At 41.2% G+C, this 19423-nt stretch overlaps 1 protein-coding gene across 4 annotated transcripts in view; it reads left to right on the top strand.

Moving 5' to 3' along the window:
* Positions 1 to 19423, top strand: part of DCAF1 (DDB1 and CUL4 associated factor 1) — a 106862-nt gene that overhangs the window by 75697 nt on the left and 11742 nt on the right. The window contains exon 23 of one of the 4 annotated variants that reach the window (XR_012159884.1): positions 793 to 1012. The exons of the other annotated variants lie outside the window; for them this stretch is intronic. The gene's annotated coding sequence lies outside the window, so the exon portion shown is untranslated. The remainder of the gene's footprint in view (positions 1 to 792; positions 1013 to 19423) is intronic. 4 annotated transcript variants of the gene reach the window in all.

Below are 19423 nucleotides of genomic sequence, written 5' to 3'. Positions count from 1 at the left end.
AAGTCTTGAGGTCTTTCTTAGTGTAGCCCTCATTGATTTGAGATCTACCATACCATTCTCTCACTAGAAGGAAAAACCTATAATGGCAGCAGGCCGTAAAAGAGACCCAGTTTGGGAATATTTTAATGAAGTTCCTCTACCTGTGGGTAAGACAGGCATGCGTGCAAAATGCAAACAATGCAACAAAGAAATGCAAGGCCTGGTAGCCCGAATGAAACAACATCATGAGAAGTGTTCCTTCTAAAGAGGAAGCTGCATTGAAGATGATGAAGGGAACATTTCTGAACATGCAGGATCTTCAGGTTGGTAAACTTTTTTTATTTCATACTTCTTTCTTAAGGACTGCCTGTCTTCTTTCTGGACTATTCTTGAATTCTCATGTTTGAGCACAAAATATAGTTGTTACTCTGATACTATTCTTTTAGATGTCGTTGTGATAAAAAATAAATAGCTGAAATAGGCAGATCTTCCTTTTACAATTTCACCTTTAAAGTAACAGCCATGTTAGTCTGTATTCGCAAAAAGAAAAGGAGTACTTTTGGACTTTAGAGACTAACCAATTTATTTGAGCATAAGCTCATAAGCATAAGCTTTCGTGAGCTACAGCTTCATCGGATGAAGTGAGCTGTAGCTCACGAAAGCTTATGCTCAAATAAATTGGTTAGTCTCTAAGGTGCCACAAGTACTCCTTACCTTTAAAGTAGTACTGAGTGTCAGTGAATGCAATGAGTAACACTAAATGAACAGTATGGTAATAATAATTAAATAACTGCATTGACTTATTTTCTTTAGGAGAATCCATCCTCAACATACAGGATTCTGAAGATATCCAACTTCAAGATCACCATCATTTTCTATAGTTTCAGAGTTACCTGCCAGTGATAGTGTTTCAGTCACATCATGTATGTCACATAGCCACAGTATATCACCTCTAGCAAAAAGAAAAAAAAATCATCATCCAGAAACAACCATCGATAAATTTGTGATAAGAACCAGCAGATTAGAAAAAGAGGTAATTGATGAAAAAATTGCCCGGTTTGTTTATGCAATAAACTCTTCTTTCCGTTTGACTGAGAACCCATACTTCATTAACATGGGTCAGTCATTAAGATCAGGATACAGTCCACCCAACAGAGCTGATATCTCAGGCAAATTGCTGGATAAAGTGTATGAAAGAGAAATTGAGCAGTGTGCAAAAGGTCTAGATAGAGGGTAAAATTGTTAATCTAAGTCTTGATGGGTGGAGCAGTGTCCACAATGATCCTGTTGTATGTGCTTGTGTGACAACAGAGAGAAGGGAATGTCTTCCTTACAGAAACAATTGATGCATCAGGAAATGCGCACACAGCAGAATACTTACAAGAAGTAGCAGTAAAAGCTATAACAAACCTCGAAAAAAAATTCAAATGTCTGGTACACAGCTGGGTCACAGACAATGCTGCAAATGTATCCAAGATGAGAAGAAATTATTTAGAAGAGAGTGAAGAGTCCCAAGCTAATAACATATGGTAGCAGTGCTTATTTGATGCACCTCCTAGCCAAAGGCTTCAGTGTTCCAGAAATAAAGGCTAATGTTGTTGAAATTGCAAAATTCTTCCGTAACAACCACTTTGCAGCAGCTGCTCTGAAAACAGTGGGAGGAACCAAGCTAACTCTCCCACAAGACGTGTGATGGAACTCAGGAGTGGACTGTTTTGAGCGCTAGATCAAGAACTGGCCTAATCTGATGATTGATTGTGAACAAAATTGTGATGGCACTGTCACAGCCAAAGTTCTCAACATTGTGCTTAAGAGAAATGATGAACACATGCCGAGTACCCTGAAGCCTATTTCTGTAGCCTTGAACAAAATGCAGGGAAATAGCTGTTTTATTGCTGACGCTGTTGAAATTTGGAAGGAACTGAGTGAGATCTTAAAAAGAGAAATATGCAATGACAGAGTTAAATTACAAGCATTAAAAAAACAAATGGGACAAGCACTGTCTCCAGCTCATTTTCTTGCAAATATTCTCATTACTCGGTACCAGGGTCAAACATTAACTGCTGAAGAAGAGGAGTTGGCTATGACATGGACATCCAGCAGTCATCCCTCCATAATGTCAACTATAATAAACTTCAGAGCTAAGGGTGAACCATTCAAGAAATATGTTTGCTGATGACGTTTTAAAGACAGTCACACCAGTGAACTGGTGGAAGTCACGTAAACACTCGGATTCAGAGACTGTTGAAATGATAATCTCACTTTTAACAGCACTCGCTTCTTCTGCTGGTGTAGAAAGACTATTTTCTTTCCTTGGACTAATTCATTCCAAATTGAGAAATTGTTTGGGACCTGAAAAAGCAAGAAGGCTTGTTTTTCTTTTCCAGATTATGAACAAACAGGAAAATGAAGGTGAAGACTTACTGCAGAAGCCAGTATTTTAAGTTTCTCATGTTGCCTGGCTGACAGTCTGGTTTTTTTTAATATTTCATTTATTTATTTTAGTTAAAAGCAATTTTAACAAACAAACCTGATTTTAAAAAACTTGAATATTAACTAAATTCAAAAATTCATATGCTTGTTTTGTTAAAATATTATATGTTTGCTGTTGAAGAAAAAAATCCAGAATATATAACATTGTTTTAGTTAAATAAAACAATTTAAATGTCTGTCTGGTGATGTTGTCCTCCCAATACAGCATGGCAAGAAAACCTCGAAATATTAATGATTAACCTGTTGAATTGGCGATAGTTCACCTCCCAATGACTTCATAAATATCTGCTTCAATTACCTTTGCTAAATGAAATAACCAAACAATCATTCATTTTCTGATATAGCTGTAAAACTAATCTGAAAAGTTTTCAAAATAAATCACTTTAAAAATGTATAGCATGTACCTTCTAAAAATGAAACCTACATCTATCTCTGAGTTGTGAAGAATGTGTATTAAGGTTATAACAACCAACAAGAAATGCACTTTTTATGTAGAAATCCATGATTAAATCGAGTCTTCCTGACTAGTGATATAAATCATGATTTAAATCAATTTGATTTAAATCAGATCCACCCTGGCAGGAGAGGAAAACTTTAAAAATATTGGAAAAAGAACGAGGAGTACTTGTGGTTCCTTAGAGACTAACAAATTTATTTGAGCATAAGCGTTCATGGGCTAAAACCCACTTCTAACCAAAAATATTGGTTTGTCAAAAAGGCCAGAGATGGGGGTGGGGGAGGGATTAAGGGAGAGCAGAGTCAAAATCTACAAGTTAAATAGGTCTGTGGTCTGGACCATTACTGTTTTGTGACAGTTGTGTAATTTTCAGTCTCCTTATCTAGCATTCCACTTTCTGGGTGTTTTCTCTGAAATGTATCTATTTACAAGTAGAACCGCAAAAAGTTTGGTTTATTATGCTTTTGCATTTTTGTCTATTGAAAACATTACTTTTTTCCCCTCAGTAGTACTCATTAATAACTGTAAGTATTATCACATATAATATTTGGGGTACTCCAACACAGTTGCATGAGTTTTGAGAGTCTCTCCCTACTTAAACTGTCATGTTCACAGAGACTGAAATCTTGAACGGCAGGTTATAACACTTAGTAGCCTGTTACTGTTCCTAGACTGCTCTTGAAATGTGATGTACTTTTTAATCATCAGTGTTGAAAATCTGTTTTTTCTTAGTCATCCTCCCACATCAGTATGTATCTAATAGAAGCTTCTCTATGTGGGAGGAGTGCTGTGTCTAATTTGGCTTTTGCTTTTGTGTGGATACCTTCCTCAAATGACATTTCTGAATATTTTTATTCAACTCCTGGAAATTCTGATGTGGACCTACGGAAACAAATATTTGGGGGAAGGATCATTCTTATTGTAATGTCTAGTTTAGCCAAATAGGGAACTCTGTATGTCTTCAGTCTTTTTATTTTTGTGTTTTTGTATTTGTGTAGCTCTGTTTTATTTAGCCTTAAAAACATCTCCTGGATACATCCTCTTCCCTCAGTGCCATCATCACCTAAACTTAGCTAGCTTTTCTGATGTTAAAAGGCATGGTCTGTTTTTCTTCTTTTATATCTCTACAGAATAGAGAGATTTCTCATTGCTAGCATAGGTCTCTCTGAGTTGCGGATTGTGGGAAAGGTATCTTGAGTTTAGGGAGATAATGTTTACGTACTTCATTAATATTTCCTAAATTCTGTGGTCTTTATGTATACTCTTGAGTGGAAGCTTAGGGTCAGGGACAAGGAACATCTAAGATGTCCATGTTTTGTAGCCCTAGCCAATGGTAATCTATCCAATATCTTCCTCTCACCCTTTCATTAATTGCAGTAGAAAAATGTGGAATCCTCTATTTAAAATTATAGAGGAAATCTATTTATACTCTGTAGTTATATGGATTTGTTCTGAGAGAATTGGTAAATGTCATTCAAGTTTAAATTATACTGGTTTTTGAGACATTCACCTTTTACAGTATAACGCAGAGGTGGGCAAACTACGGCCTGCGGGCCACATCCGGCCCACGGGCCCCTTCTGCCCAGCCCCTGAGCTCCTGGCCTGGGAGGTTAGTCCCCAGCCCCTCTCCTGCTGTTTCCCCTCCCCCGCAGCCTCAGTGCGCCGCACCGCTGGCACAATGCTCTGGGCGGTCAGGCAGCACAGTTGCAGAGCCGTGGCCTGACCCGGCGCTCTGGGCAGCGTGGCTGTCACACCGCCAGCCACCGGTGCTCTGGGCAGTGCAGTAAGGGGGGGTTGGATAGAAGGCAGGGGAGTTCAGGGGTGTGATCAAGGGTGTGGATAGGGATCGGGGGGGGGTCAGAGGGTGGGGAACAGGGGGTTGGATGGGGCAAAGGTCCCAGGGGGCAGTCAGGAATGAGATGGGGCAGTTGGATGGGGTGGCAGGGGGCAGTCAGGGGTTGGGGGTCCGGGGGTGGTCAGGGAGCAGGGGGTGGTGGATGGGGGCCAGCAGGGGACAGGGAACAGGGCGGGTTGGATGGGGCAGGAGTCCCGGGGGAGCTGTCGGGGCGAGAAGTGGGAGGGTCAGATAGGAGGTGGGGGCCGGGCCACACCTGGCTGTTTGGGGGGGAGACAGCCTCCCCTAACCAGCCCTCCATACAATTTTGGAAACCCGATGTGGCCTTCAGGCCAAAAAGTTTGCCCGCCCCTGGTATAACGCAATAGAAATTTTTACAAATTTCTGTAAATCTAGATTAGAGGGAGACTTGTTTTAGGTTTGCAGATTGGATCCTGCCAATGAAATGTCTCTTCTGCACTAACTGAAATTGTAGCTGCTGGATTTTCAGTGCTTGTGGTGGTTTCATAGCATTATTTTTTCCATTATCAGCTCACATTCTGCCACTTGTGATTCCGGTTATGTTGTGTGTGTTTATTTAGGACTGTTTCCCCTTTGTCTACAGCAAAAATCCTATGCTAAACCCATTGCTGTTAGAGAGAAGCCTGTAGTTTTCATGTTGATCCTTGCTGAAAAACTTCCATCCAAATCAGCAGACATGTTTAAGAACCCACGAATTCTGCAAGGTGCTGAGTGCCCTCAATTTCTTTTTTAAGTCAGTGGGAGTTGATGGTTCTCAACTCGTAATAAGAGGAGCTTATAATCTTGCAAGATAAGGTGTAATGTGAACTCCGGCACTGGATTACAGGACAATAGTTTCTGGGAGAGAGCTTCGCTGAATAGAGGCCTCGAACTGACATTATCATACATTGTGATCGTGTATCTTAACAGGGCTGTCTTAAACTAGACTTCAGCCATGAGGCTAGCAATGGGATGGCTTCGATTGAAGATCTCTTTGTGACAGACATGGGCTTAGGGAAGGGCAACCTGTAATGGATTAAAAGGATAGTGTTTAGCAACACGCTCACCTTTGCTACATCTTTGCATGCCAACAAGAATTTCTGTTAGTTCTTGGTATGAGTTGCTAGCATCCATCTCTGAACTATGCTGTAATTTCAGAAGATGGCAGCCCTCTGGTACAGACAGAGGAAATTACTGTACAATACTTGAGACTTCTTAAATCTCTAGCTCTAATATCATAGAGTGCAGTTTCCCCGCTGAAAACAGAAATGAAAAAAAGAATGTTCTGGCTTTTCAGTCACAAAATCAAAGGTTGATGCCTCCAGATAGCCCAGAGGATATTCCTGCAACTCCAAAGCAGCTGTGATGTAAAACAGGAAAAGCTATAGCAGTTGCAGTAAAAAATTTAAACCAGGAACTAGATTGTGGAAATAAGGGAACATGCTTCCATCTATGGTGGGAAAGTCAAACTACTGCCAAATTGACAGTGTTTGCAAATGCTGCTGTTCTGGCATATGGGTACCAGAGGGATGGACATATTTAAGAACATATGGGTAATAATTCAGAGTAGAGCCCTGCACAGGACTATTTTATATCCCACTCTGACCCTGCAATACCCGCTCTGACCCACTCCTGCTATTAAGGCAGTGGGTCCTGAGGGACCTGCGGGATCCCAATCCCTCTGCAGGACTCTGCACAAGTCCCATACAGGGCTCCAATTCAGAGGGAGGGAGAGTAATTTAATAGATTATAGAAATTCCAGGGATACAGCAACATCTACCGCTGGACACCTAGTAGTACTTCTGGGCACTCCAATAAAGGACATCTATGGATATAATAGGCATCTTGTTACCCATTTACCAACTGCAGTACGGTGTGCAATGACTGCCACATGATGCTTCAGATGCATTCTCAGTGAGGACAGTGAATTTCAGAATTGGGAGGAAATCTGTTGTTCCGGGCAATTATCCTACCATATAAAAATATTTCAGAATAGTAAGGAAATTTGGCAAGAAAACTGGACTTTACCGTACAGCTTCACATTTAACCTTAAGACACCCATGTTTAAGTTGGAGGTAACTAGCTGATTATAAATGATCATCCAGAGAGCAGTAGCATTGTTGGATAGTGGTGTTTTGATAAGCCCCACACAACCTGCTTGGTTTCCATCTGAGTTTGTCTTTACCGCATAAGGAGAAATATACTCCACCAGAGGATTCTTAGCTGAGGGAGGGCAGCAGGTAGAGATGCTCTCATTCCCCAATTGGGTAGAGAACCTGTTGCTCTGGTTCAGCGGTCTCTTCAGCACAGATCCACTCAGGGGTCTGTGGCATGCCCTGCCGTTGGTGGAAGCTGCTGCTGGTGGCTCTGAGGTCTGTCTTCTCCCTTCCTCTCCAATTTCTGACTTGTGTGAGAGGAGGGAAATGGAACTAGCTGTACAGGGAAAAGGGGTAGAGTAGGAGAGCCAATCAGAGATGTTCCTGGCAGGGTGGAAACACATCAGGGTGCGATGGATCCTTTTCAAGAGTCTTTCCCCAGATTCTGTTCCTCTCCATCCCCTTCAACAAGAACTTCCTGTGAGCCTCAGCAAACCCCTGGAAACTGGCCAGGCTTGAAAATGGAGAACACTTGCAATCTTAACTCTTAGATCTTAAGGGTTGAAGTCTACCTGGCCAGTTAGCTGCCTTGACCTTTTCTGTAATAAAACCGCACAATAGCTGATTATTGTATTGATTATTTTGAGGTGATACAGTTTTAACCTTTAATCAAGTTTATATATAAAAAACAGCAACAAATACTCTTCCCATTGATGGAAAAATTGCCTTAACTGTGCTATTTACAGACAGTTAAGGAAACAATGGTTTCTATTTAAATTGATTATTCTTAATCCCTTTATTCTTAAAAAAATTATGGTATGTAGACAAACTATATGGCCGTGTGTGACCAAACACGTTTCACATGTAAAGTAAATGGTATTGATGATTAAACACTGAGCCATAACAAAGCATGATGCCAATCTTTCTGAGACTAGACTAATATTTCCAAGGTCTTGTCTAGCTGACTTGTTAAAAAGGTGTAATGGTAACCTCTTTATTTACTGTAGATCTGTGGTTATTGTTAAACTGGCTAAGGATGCTCTTACAGAATAAGAGAATAACTGTGTTTTATCTCTTCGCTCCATTTTTGCATCTGTGACATATTGTATGCTGTGTTTGCTGTACTCCCTGTATTACGTCTGTCCATGTCCTCTCCATCTGCATAGAAGCCTATGGTAAGAATCCTTACTCATTACATGTACTAATACACATAGCCAGAGCTCTGTGTCTTTTCCTGAATCACATCATTTACCCCACAAAGAAGTTAAGCTCCAACACCAAACTAGCTGTAAAGGTGAAAGCAGGGGTAGCCACATGTTACGGAGGACTCTGATGCCTAGAGTGAATGTTACGTCATGGAGATAATAGGTATAAGTTCAGATTTGGAGTAGGGAGGGAAAAGGGGGGGGGCAAAGTGTAGCTAGTTAGGGAAATGTGGTGATGTCATGACATGAATAAGACAGAATGAAAATTGCTATCACTAAGCATTCACCGCTATATAGTGTTTAGGGGGGCTAAAAAATGGGGTTGGGGAGGAAATTAGGTAACAGCTCCAACAGCTGAAAACCAGAAGTTGTCTCTCCTTGAGAGACAGTTACAGAGGGACGTGGAGCTGCCTACGGCTTTGGCAGCAGAGTGTTGAGCTGTCAGAAGAATAAAGCATAGCTTGCCTGTGGAGCAAGATAACTTACTAACATGGGGAGAGGTTTCCTCCTCTGGAGTAAAACATTCTTTGTTCAACCCTTTGGATGAGTACGGAAAACAAAATCCTTTGGTATCAGGAAAAGAGGCGGATACCAATAGAATACTGACCTTCTAGAAAGGTTCGCATTGCTGAAAGTGAGCTTGCTTTTCCACAGGAACAATCTGGAGAGAGAAAACCAGTAAGATGTCTGTGTGTAAGAAATGGGTAGACTTACCAAAGTAATTGAGACTGTAGGAAAAAGGAACTTCCTTTAAAAAACGGGGGTGGGGGCCGATAGGGGGGAATATAATGTTCTAGAGGCCTAGAGAGAGGGTGGGCAAAAACCTTTGAAATTGGATCAGAAAAGAAATGTATAGACCCTTCTGAATCAAACATGAATGCATAGAGTAGGTAGTGACTGGCAGATAATTGAAGACTTCCTGAAGTGTGAAATAGGAATAGTGAGATGTGAATTAAATATGAAAGGCAAGATAGAGGCGGGTGGAAAAGTTCCACCGCTATTTTATTCCTCTGGCCTCATGAGGCATAATTTCCAGGATGAGGGATGATTCTTACTTCCAAGTATTAAGACAACAACCCCCAACAGAGGATTCACAATTGAGTAATAGAATACAAAATGTGATTTATTCAGACTCCAAATTATTTCCAAATTTATTTCCAGAACAAGGAGAAGTGGACAAAAAATTACAGATCAGAACTTATTTTGTGGTAACAGCTGAAACTATTTCAAAGCCTAAAACACAGATTTATATACTGTAATCCCCAAAATGAAGTTGTCTGAGGAATGCAAACCCAGCAGCAAGCATACAAAAAGGCTTGAGAGATCTTCTGATTTGATTTCAAAACCAGAATCTAAACATGTAAGCCTGAGAGACTATATCCTCTTCCTCCTCCTCCCACTAAGGAATCTCATTTGGGTTCTGGACATCCAATCGTTGTGAAAGTGTTTCCAGACTTTAAAAATTCTCACAGGAAAATATAGTACAGAAAGTGTTTTTTTAGTGACAGTAAAACAAGCTGCTGTATGTTAGTCCTCATGTACTCCTTACCTTCTGTATGAGCCACTAAGCAACAGACTTGTTTGGTACCACAAGCTGTTTGGGAATGGGATGATGAGGAAAGCCTGGCCTATTTTTATAAACGAAAGTACCTATTGTGGTGAAGAAGGGAATTCTAACTGTTGAAGCCTTGTTGTAATGCCGTTTAATTTGCTAAGGCTCATTAATGGAGGGAAGAGACACCTTGTAAGGATTCAGAGTGGCAGCCGTGTGAGTCTGTATCAGCAAAAAAAAATGAGGAGGATTTGTGGCACCTTAGAGACTAACAAATTTATTTGAACATAAGCTTTCGTGGGCTAAAACCCACTTCATCGGATGCATGCAGTGGAAAATACAGTAGGAAGATATATATATATATACACAGAGAACATGAAAAAATGGGTGTTCTCATACCAACTGTAATGAGACCAATTAATTAAGGTGGGCTATTAGCATTAGGCGAAAAAAAACCTTTTGTAGTGATAATCAGGATGGCCCATTCCAAACAGTTGACAAGAAGGTGAGAGTAACAGTAGGGGGAAAAGAAATTAGCATGGGGAAATAGTTTTACTTTGTGTAATGACCCATCCACTCCCAGTCTTTATTCAAGCCTAATTTAATGGTGTCCAGTTTGTAAATTAATTCCAATTCTGCAGTTTCTCGTTGGAGTCTGTTTTTGAAGTTTTTTTATTGGAGAATTGTAACTTTTAGGTCTGAAACTGAGTGACCAGGGAGGTTGAAGTGTTCTCCGACTGGTTTTTGAATGCTATAATTCTTGATGGATGGTTTGTGTCCATTTATTCTTTTGCGTAGAGATTGTCCGGTTTGGCCAATGTACATGGCAGAGGGACATTGTTGGCACATGATGGCATATATCACATTGGTAGATGTGCAGATGAAGTACACGACAGCCCACAGTTTATAAGGGAAGAATGGTAATTATAAATCCCCAAAGACTGAAATCTAACATGTAGACCAAAATATGTCGTTTCTACAATTTCCTATATATTTGGAGATGGTGGGTCATGAACCAATCTTTTGAGTTTAAATTTCTCTTGATAGTTTGTTGTGCTGATCAGACTCCTCATCAGTGCACTGGGGGAATGGGAAGCTCTTTTCTTGAATCAGAAATATCTGTGCCAGATCAAAGCCCATCAAATCTTTGGAAAGAGTTGGTGTCAAAGCAAGCATCTGTAGGTCACTTCTTCTGCTCAACTGCCTTCCAGATAATGAGAATCAGACCCTTGTGTCAATCTGTGTGTAAAGCTGGCTTCCCTGTTCGTGAAAACAATCCTGATAACGGGTCCCCTTTGTTTATTTGATGCCTCTAGAAGAGGAGGGATCAAACAAGTATAACACTCCTTAATGACGTGCAAACCAAAGGGCATTTAGTCCTTCAAGCGTGGGAAGTGCAGAAAACACATTGGGTCAGATCTCCACTAGTGTAAATCAGGTTAGCTCCACTGAAGTCAGTGGAGATGTGTTAATTTACACTAGCTTAGGATCTGGTCTGTTCAATGGAAGTCGCTTCTCAATCATTGCTGCTCTGTGATATGCAGCTTTAAGAGATAACAGGGCAACTTCTACTACATATGATGGGTTGCTTTATATGCTTATATTCTTTAAAACTTGCAGCAGAGAAATGCTAAAACTCAACTTTACCCTCAGTCTTAGAGTGTGTGTGTGTGTGTGTGTGTGTGTACACAAAATACATATAGACAATCAGGCGCCATATCAGATCTGGACAAATAGTTGTCTAGAGAGGATGTGGAATACTGTCTTGTATCAAACAGTCAGGTGGTAGTTTCAGAGTAGCAGCCGTGTTAGTCTGTATCCGTAAAAAGAAAAGGAGGACTTGTGGCACCTTAGAGACGAACAAATTTATTTGAGCATAAGCTTTCGTTAAATTTGTTAGTCTCTAAAGTGCCACAAGTACTCCTTTTCTTTTTTTCAGGTGGTAGTGTCCTCCTGCAGAAACTTTGTTCCATAATTCAACTCATGTCATGATATGGTCCTGAGTTAATCTCTTTCACACAGTATGTATTCCATAGCTCAGGAGGGAAGATATCTGGTTCAGCTATGTCTTCAGTCCAGGAATTTATATAAATGTGATTACAATCTAGTGTGGTCCAGGATAAAGGGGATATTGCCTTAACTGGGTTACACAGGGAAGTTCCATTGATGCAGGTTGACATCCATGTCTTGTCTTGGAGCCATGACTGTTGGTTGTAACTGGGGAAACTTCCTGTGTAAGTGAAGGTTATGTCTACTAATAGGTAAGTCTGAAATAGCTCAAAATATATAGATTATGTAGCCTTATAGGTGTGTCATCTCTTTGGATGCATATGTGTAAACTCCTGGCCCAGGAAAACGAATTAGGATTCACAGTAAAATAATTAATATTGAACAGCCTGGAGGTCTTTTTGAGTAAATTTTCCCTCTCCCCTCTTTCCTATCTTTCCTCTGTTTTAGATTTCATTATCTTCATTGTTGGTAAGTTTGTGGTTTTTCCAAATCTACTGGCAAAACAATATCTTTTCTGGAGACTGAGCTCAGGAGACTGATAACATTTGGAAAACTCCTTGACTAGCTTGTTTTATACTGAGGTTTTGTCTACACTGGAAAATATACTGGCATAATTATACTGGTACAACTGTACTGTGACTGTATATCTCCCTGTGTAGACACCTTCATTTTGGATTTAATGCTGGTTTTCTGGTTTAGGTTAAACCACTTTCAGAGCAATGTACACTAAACTTGAAAAACTCACTCTTACTCCAGAATAACAGGGTCTATACAGGGAGCTATATAGGTATAACTGTAGCAGTGTGCTGGTAAATATCCCAGTGTAGGCAAGTCCTAAGTGTGGTTCTCTTGTTACTAAATGCTAGTGTAAAACATTCCTCTTTCTTCCCCAAAGTTTGGTTTTCTTAGTGCACATACATGTTTAACTTTCTATAGTGACCATTTGGTTTGATAATATCTAAGATGTAGTTTTGTTCTAGTGTATGAAGCTCTTTGTCTGTCTGTCTACCACAGTAAGTCTGCCTAAGTTACGCTATTCAACCTACATGAATAATGTAGCTGGAGTAAACATAGCTTAGGTCGACTTAATGTGGTGTCTACGCTGCGCTGGGTTGACAGGAGACACACTTCCGTCAACTTACCTTACTCTTCTCGTTCGGGGTGGAGTACCAGGGTCGACCAGAGAGCGATCTGCAGTTGATTTGGTGGGTCTTCACTAGAGCCACTAAATCGACTCTTGGTACATGGGTCGCCAGAGCATTGATCTGGCTGTAGTGTAGATATAGCCTTTGTGTTCCCTTGCTGTGATAGTTCACTCTCTCCAAAAATCTGTTTTAAGATGATTTTGCCTTGATCCTTTGCAATCCATCCCTTTTTCATCCCACATTTTAAATCTACAGCTTCTCTTGTTTTCTTTATATTCTTTATTCCTTTAAATCTGGCTCTATGCAGTAAATCCCAGATCTCTCCATAATGAGATGTAAAAAGCCAATTTATTAGTTGTGGCTCATGTGTTAACTCTCTTAATTCTTATCATAATAGTACATGTGCACAGGAAGAGACTACATTGTTCATGATTGAGCATTTTTAGTATAGTGGTTTAAAGGTTTTGATAGATCAGACAGATTCTCAAATAAGCCTTAGAACCTGGAGAAAGTCTTTGAGACTCAATTAAAAGTTCACTTAAATATCTTAGCCCTTGTTTTTCATTCCATCGTAGTATCTCTTTGGGAGGTCTAAAATATATAGTTAAGAGTACTGCATCTTGTTAAGGTTACCCAGCCTTTCCCATTATAAGACCCTGATTTTAATTGTTCATAATTTTGCCAAACATCTTACAGTTTGTGCTGAAACGTTACACGCAGGGTGGGCTGAACATTTTTTGTTGAAATTTCAGCCATTTCCAAGAATGGGGCTGAGGAAAAATATGTCGTTTTGCCACTTTTTTGGGCGGGGGAGGAATCTAAGCAGCCTTTTCTTTGAAAAGCTCTAGCACTCCCATTTTTGGAGCAGCAACTTGAAATTTGTCAGGGCGTGCCCTTTGTATTAGAGATGTGCCTTTTACCATCCCTGTGAAAATCCACCCAAATTTGGCCTTTGAAAAAATCAGTTTGTACGTGCTCAGTAAAGTCTTTTTAGATTTTAGCAGCTAAATTCTCTGAAGATTCTGACCACACTGAGTGTGCTGGACCCTGGGACAGAGTAAGACACTTCTGGGCTGCTGCAGGTCTGAGCACCTGAACTGAGAGCACATAAACTGAGACCAGAGGAGAGAAAATGATCAACCAGCTTGCTGGTCCAGGCAGTGCAGAATCATAGAAGAGGAAGCTGCCTTATTTAAATGCAGAGTGGGCAGCAGCCAGACCTTCTGGTGCGGGGAGTGGGAGTAAACTGGGAATAGTTTGACATGGACATGTCCCCCAGTCTGTCACAGAGGGGAGGTTGGGACTGGGAGTTGGAGTAAGTCAGGGGAGACAGACTGGCTGTGCAAGGAGACTGGGAGCTGGGACTCTGAGATAGGGGTGGAGACTGGGTCTGGGAACCGGGGGTAGGAGGAGGCAGTGGGTTGGGTCTGATTGGGCAAGGAGACTGGCACTGTGGAACACTGGGATGGGGGGAAGGAGGTGTGGGTGGAGGGAGGGGAGCTGGATCTGATGAGTTGGGGTGTTGGGGGAGAACTGGGACTGGCTGGGCAAAGGGACTGGTACAGGGAGCTGTAGGAGGTACTGAAATTGAAGAGCCTGGGGAGACAGATTTGGGGGCAAGGGGATAGTTGAGATGAGGAGGTGGGATGGGAAGCTTGAGGAGTGGAGACCGGGATGAGCTAGGTGAAAATAACGGGACTGGGACAAGGGATTGGGGTGGGGAAGAAACAGGACCGAAATAGGGATAGTTTCAAGGGACTGGGACAAAAGGGGTTAAGATTGTGGGAGGAACAGTCAAAAAGAGCCTGTGCCCACTAGAGAATTTTTCCCTCCAGAGCATAGGATGGAACCCAAGTCTCACAAGTATCTGTGGAACCCACTGGCAAAGTGTTCCATCCCCCTCTAGTGCTGGTCCACGTAGAGGATGACAGCCCACCATTGCTATCATTAGCAAAAGTGGTCGATCTAAAGGTTCCATGGCTGCTGGTGAACCATGTGGGTGTCAATATGATGCTACATGATAGAATTAGTTTTTTCATTTTGTTTTTTTAAACCTAGGATATTACTCAAAAAACTGTTTAAATAACATTATTAAGGATACAAAGTCAAACACTGAAAAGTTTGGAAATGCCACAATAAAGGATATCCATGAAAATCTTTCTTTGGCCCTCTTGGGAGTATGCATTATGACAGTCTTTAATTACATAATTACATACTACTTTTCCATAGTATGCCTGCCTCATTCAGTGCACAGGATGGACGGTGCTTACTTAATGAGCAGCTATTCAATATTTTTTTTTCCTCATTGTTCAGTGTATGGCCTTACGCCTTATTTGCTGCACACTGTCCAAACCCTAATCTGAGGACAGAATTGTTAATTTCCTCATGGGCTTTGCTGTGGTGCCCATCACTACAATATCTGAGTGTTTCATAAATATTAATGAATATATTTTCACCCCACCCCTGTGAGATGAGGAGGTATTATCCACATTTTACAGGTGGGGAACTGAGGCACAGAGATTAAGGTCAAAACGATCCACTCATTTCGGCTGCCCAATTTGAGGCACCTAGGACCTGATTTTTCCCAGCACTTAGCATTTTATAGCACTTTATATGTTCAAAACAGATCCAACTGATTTCAGTTGCAGCTTTGAGTGCTCAGCACTTCTGCAGACTAGTTCTCAGGGTGTCAAGTCAGGCACCCAGAAAATGCGGAGCATGCAGTTAGTAATAGCGATCACGTGATGAGTTTGGGTTAAGTGACTTGCCTACCATCACATAGGAACTCTGTGGCAGAGGCAGGGATAGTCCAATTCTCCAGAGCAGCATTCAACTGCCTTTATCATGAGACTGTTCTTTTACTTCTTGCAGTCTCTTGCCTCCTTCACTACACACTTTCCAACTTCTGCAACAAACAAGGCAGCGATTCTACAGACTATAGTCTTGTGCACTACACAACCCTGATTCATCCCCAAAGCAGATGTGAATAGCACTGCTATTCTCCCATCATAACGACAGCAGTACCTGGAATAGAATGAATGAAACTTAAGGTTGTTCTTTAAGAAAAAAATATATATTTTTTGAGGTTGTACCTGGCATCTTGTGTGATAATGGGGCAGCTTGCTTTTCATTATCTCCATGTTTGAGTTGGAAATACAGTAGCATCTTGCTAACTTGTACTAATGACTAGGGGACACCTTGTGAATAACTGAATTTTGGGAATTCATGAATCATAGTAGTAGTAATAATAATAATAACAATCCCTCTTGCTTCACTTATTTTTGCCATCTAGTTTTCAGGGGTCAGATCAGGTACTAAAAAATAGTAAGATTTTAGTTCACTGCTGATGAAATTGTACAAGAAAAAGAAACAATGTTGGCATTTAAAGTTGTCATCAGGCTTCGTTGTCAATACCCAATTGTGATGAATCAGAACAATAATCCTTCCTATAGACCTCTCATTTCTGGCTGTCTGAGGACTCAGGCAGAGATCACCTGTGTCTTTTTACACTTAGGTCACATTTTAAAGGTAGTTCTTTACAACCATAAGGGCTAGAGATTTAATTTTTTTAAATAAAAGGTGAAATTCTGGAGCTGAAGGTGATACCCATCTTGATGAGCTACTCCAGGCCAGCCTGATTGGAGTTGTATTTATGAAGCTTGATGTTGTACTAACATGGGCCAATAAGGGTGTTAAATCATATGGAATCCTATTATTATTATACTTGACTGTAAAGTGAAGTGCACCTTCCATGGGTGTTGGTGGTATGGGATGCTGGACTTCAGGATGGAGGGAATTTCTGTGAGCAAAATTCATGATGCCTTCAGTTTTGTTCCACTCTTGTATCAGCTTGATTACAAACGCTGATCTGCCCTTGCTAAAGGAGAGCTTTGTTAGGAAGCTGGTACTACCGTTGCCACCTAAGTTTATATGCAGAATTCACCAATTTAGTTTTAAGATGTGATTAATTTTAAAACATTTTAGTTAAACTGATACAAACTCCTGTGTGGACACTCTTATTTCAGTTGAGCTTTAGTCAGTTAGGAACAGGTTAAACTAACTTGAAATAAGTGTCATAGAATCATAGGACTGGAAGGGCCTTGAGAGGTCATCTAGTCCAGTCCCCTGCACTCGTGGCAGGACTAAGTATTACCTAGATCATCCCTGACAGGTGTTTGTCTAACCTGCTCTTAAAAATCTCCAATGATGGATATTCAACAACCTCCCCAGGCAATTTATTCCAGTTCTTAACCATCCTGACAGTTAGGAAGTTTTTCCTAATGTCCAATCTAAACCCCTTGTTTCAATTTAAAGCTATTGCTTGTTGTCCTATCCTCAGAGGTTAAGAACAACAATTTTTCTCCCTCTTCCTTGTAACAACCTTTTACATACTTGAAAACTGTTATCATGTCCCCTCTCAGTCTTCTCTTTTCCAGACTAAATAAACCCAATGTTTTCAATCTTCCCTCATAGGTCATGTTTTCTAGACCTTTAATCATTTTTGTCGCTCTTCTCTGGACTCTCTCCAATTTGTCCACATCCTTCCTGAAATGTGATGCCCAGAACTGGACACAATACTCCAGCTGAGGCCTAGCACGGAGTAGAGCAGAAGAATTACTTCTCATGTCTTGCTTACAACACTCCGTGTCCACACAGGGGTTTGCACCACTTTCACTAAAACCGTTCAAATCTGTGTGTAGATGCTATTTTTGGTAACGTTGGGCAGGGTCTCTTTTTTTACAATGCCCTTTAATTATTATTTCAGCTTATTTTCTGTTCACCTTATAACACAGTTAAGGCTAGCAGTATATGCTACAAATCTCCTGCAGGGGCTTTTGTTGAAGCCAGGTAAAGTCAGCACTTTGCTCTCAAATGTCAGTAGAAAAGGGGGCAGGCATTTTATGCATGAATCACAAGGGCCATAGGTTAGCGTGGTTCTGTGCATATTTTTATCAGGAAGAGCTGATTCCCTATTTCTTTGTGTATTTCAGTGGATTTCCCATGGTAGCCTATGCATGTTAACATATTTATACCACAGGGATGCTGAGGATAAATGTTGGTACAGTGCTATGAAGGTGACATTCAGTAAAAGTGTTCAGCATTCATAAACAGAACCTCTTTCTGTTTTAACTTACTACAGCATTTTTAAGGGAAGCAGCATTGTCTAGCGGCCTGGTGATTGTGACTCCTGGTGTATTCTTATCTCTGTCACTAATGTGGTGTTTTTATTTAGATTTATAGAGCAAAAAGAGGCATCTATGACCTTTTGACAAGTCATTTGAAATAGGATTTTCAAAACCATGTACGTGACTTAGGAGCATAAGTCCCATTGAAAGTCGATGGCATTTGGGCACCTAAGTTACTTAGATGCTGGTAGAGGTCCCAACCTTAGTGCCCGATTATCAAAGTTAAGCACCTAAATCCCCATTTTAGGCATCTGTGTGGTGACCTAGCTGCCTAAACCAGCATGTAACTACCTAAAATGGGTAATTGTAAGGTGCTTAATTCATATTTGAAAATTGGACAACATGCTGATTTGCCCATCCGGTTTCTTCAGAGTGTTGAATTTCTCCTTCCTCAGATGCAGACCCGGTTATACCACAGACACACAGGTTTTGTTAATTTATTTCCAGTGGAGACAGGTGTGCATTTTGATTCTTCTAGATCTGTTTGCTATCTCCATTGACCATGAGGGTTGGCTAGCTAAATTGAGGACGTTGGCAGGGTTAGATTCTGGCTTTGCTGGTTCTTCTCAGATCCCAGAGGGTAATTTGCTCTTCTGCCCAGAACACCCTCTCTTGCAGAGTTGCACAGAGTTCTGTTCTGTCTGTCACTCCCATCCAGTGTATATGGTGGTCATTGGGAAGATTGTCACATGGTTGGGGTTGGGGGTTTTAATCTGCGTATGGATGACAAAACTTTGTCTTTTCTCTGAGACATGGATGGTCTCACCTGATGAAGATAAGGGCCTGCATTAGAATCAGCTGGTATGAACTCAGACCAAGTAATGGTCCGATAGAGCAGGGGTTCTCAAATTTCATTGCACTGCGCCCCTCTTCTGACACCAAAAATTACTACAGGACCCCAGGACGGGGGACCGAAGCCTGAGACTGCCCAAGCCCCGCTGCCCCAGGTGGCGGGGCCAAAGCCCAAGCCCCACCACCCTGGGCAGGGAGCCAAAGCTGAAGCCCAAGGGCTTCAGCCCCAAGCAGGGGGCCTATAAACTGAACCCTGCCACCCAGGGCCGAAACCCTTGTCCCCGGTTATTTTGGCTAGAAAATTGCAGCCATTTTTACTCTTACTTGTGCAGACTGTGCCACAGTTAGCTAGGCCTTTCACTTATGGATTAGATTACTACATTGTCCTGTACAAAGAGTTAGGCTTAAAGACTGCTCAGATATCAACGCAGAATACAGCTGCCTGTTTAGGGGGTACCATGTTGCATATGTTCTTCCAAGTTGTACTGGCTTCCAGTTTGCTTGTGTGTGCAATTCAGAGTGCTGCTTTTGGATCTTTAAGGCATAGATTTTAATGAGTATTTAGGCATTGCTGCACTCAGTGTTGCAATGCCTAAATCTCATTTTCAAAAAGGATTTAGGCACTTAGGAGCCAAAATCCCATTGGCTGTCAA

Source organism: Lepidochelys kempii, chromosome 7 (assembly GCF_965140265.1).
Source record: "Lepidochelys kempii isolate rLepKem1 chromosome 7, rLepKem1.hap2, whole genome shotgun sequence".
In the NCBI taxonomy this organism is placed as follows: domain Eukaryota; kingdom Metazoa; phylum Chordata; order Testudines; family Cheloniidae; genus Lepidochelys; species Lepidochelys kempii.
The sequence above is the reverse complement of the archived record's forward strand: the minus strand, read 5'-3'. Positions and strand labels throughout refer to the sequence as shown.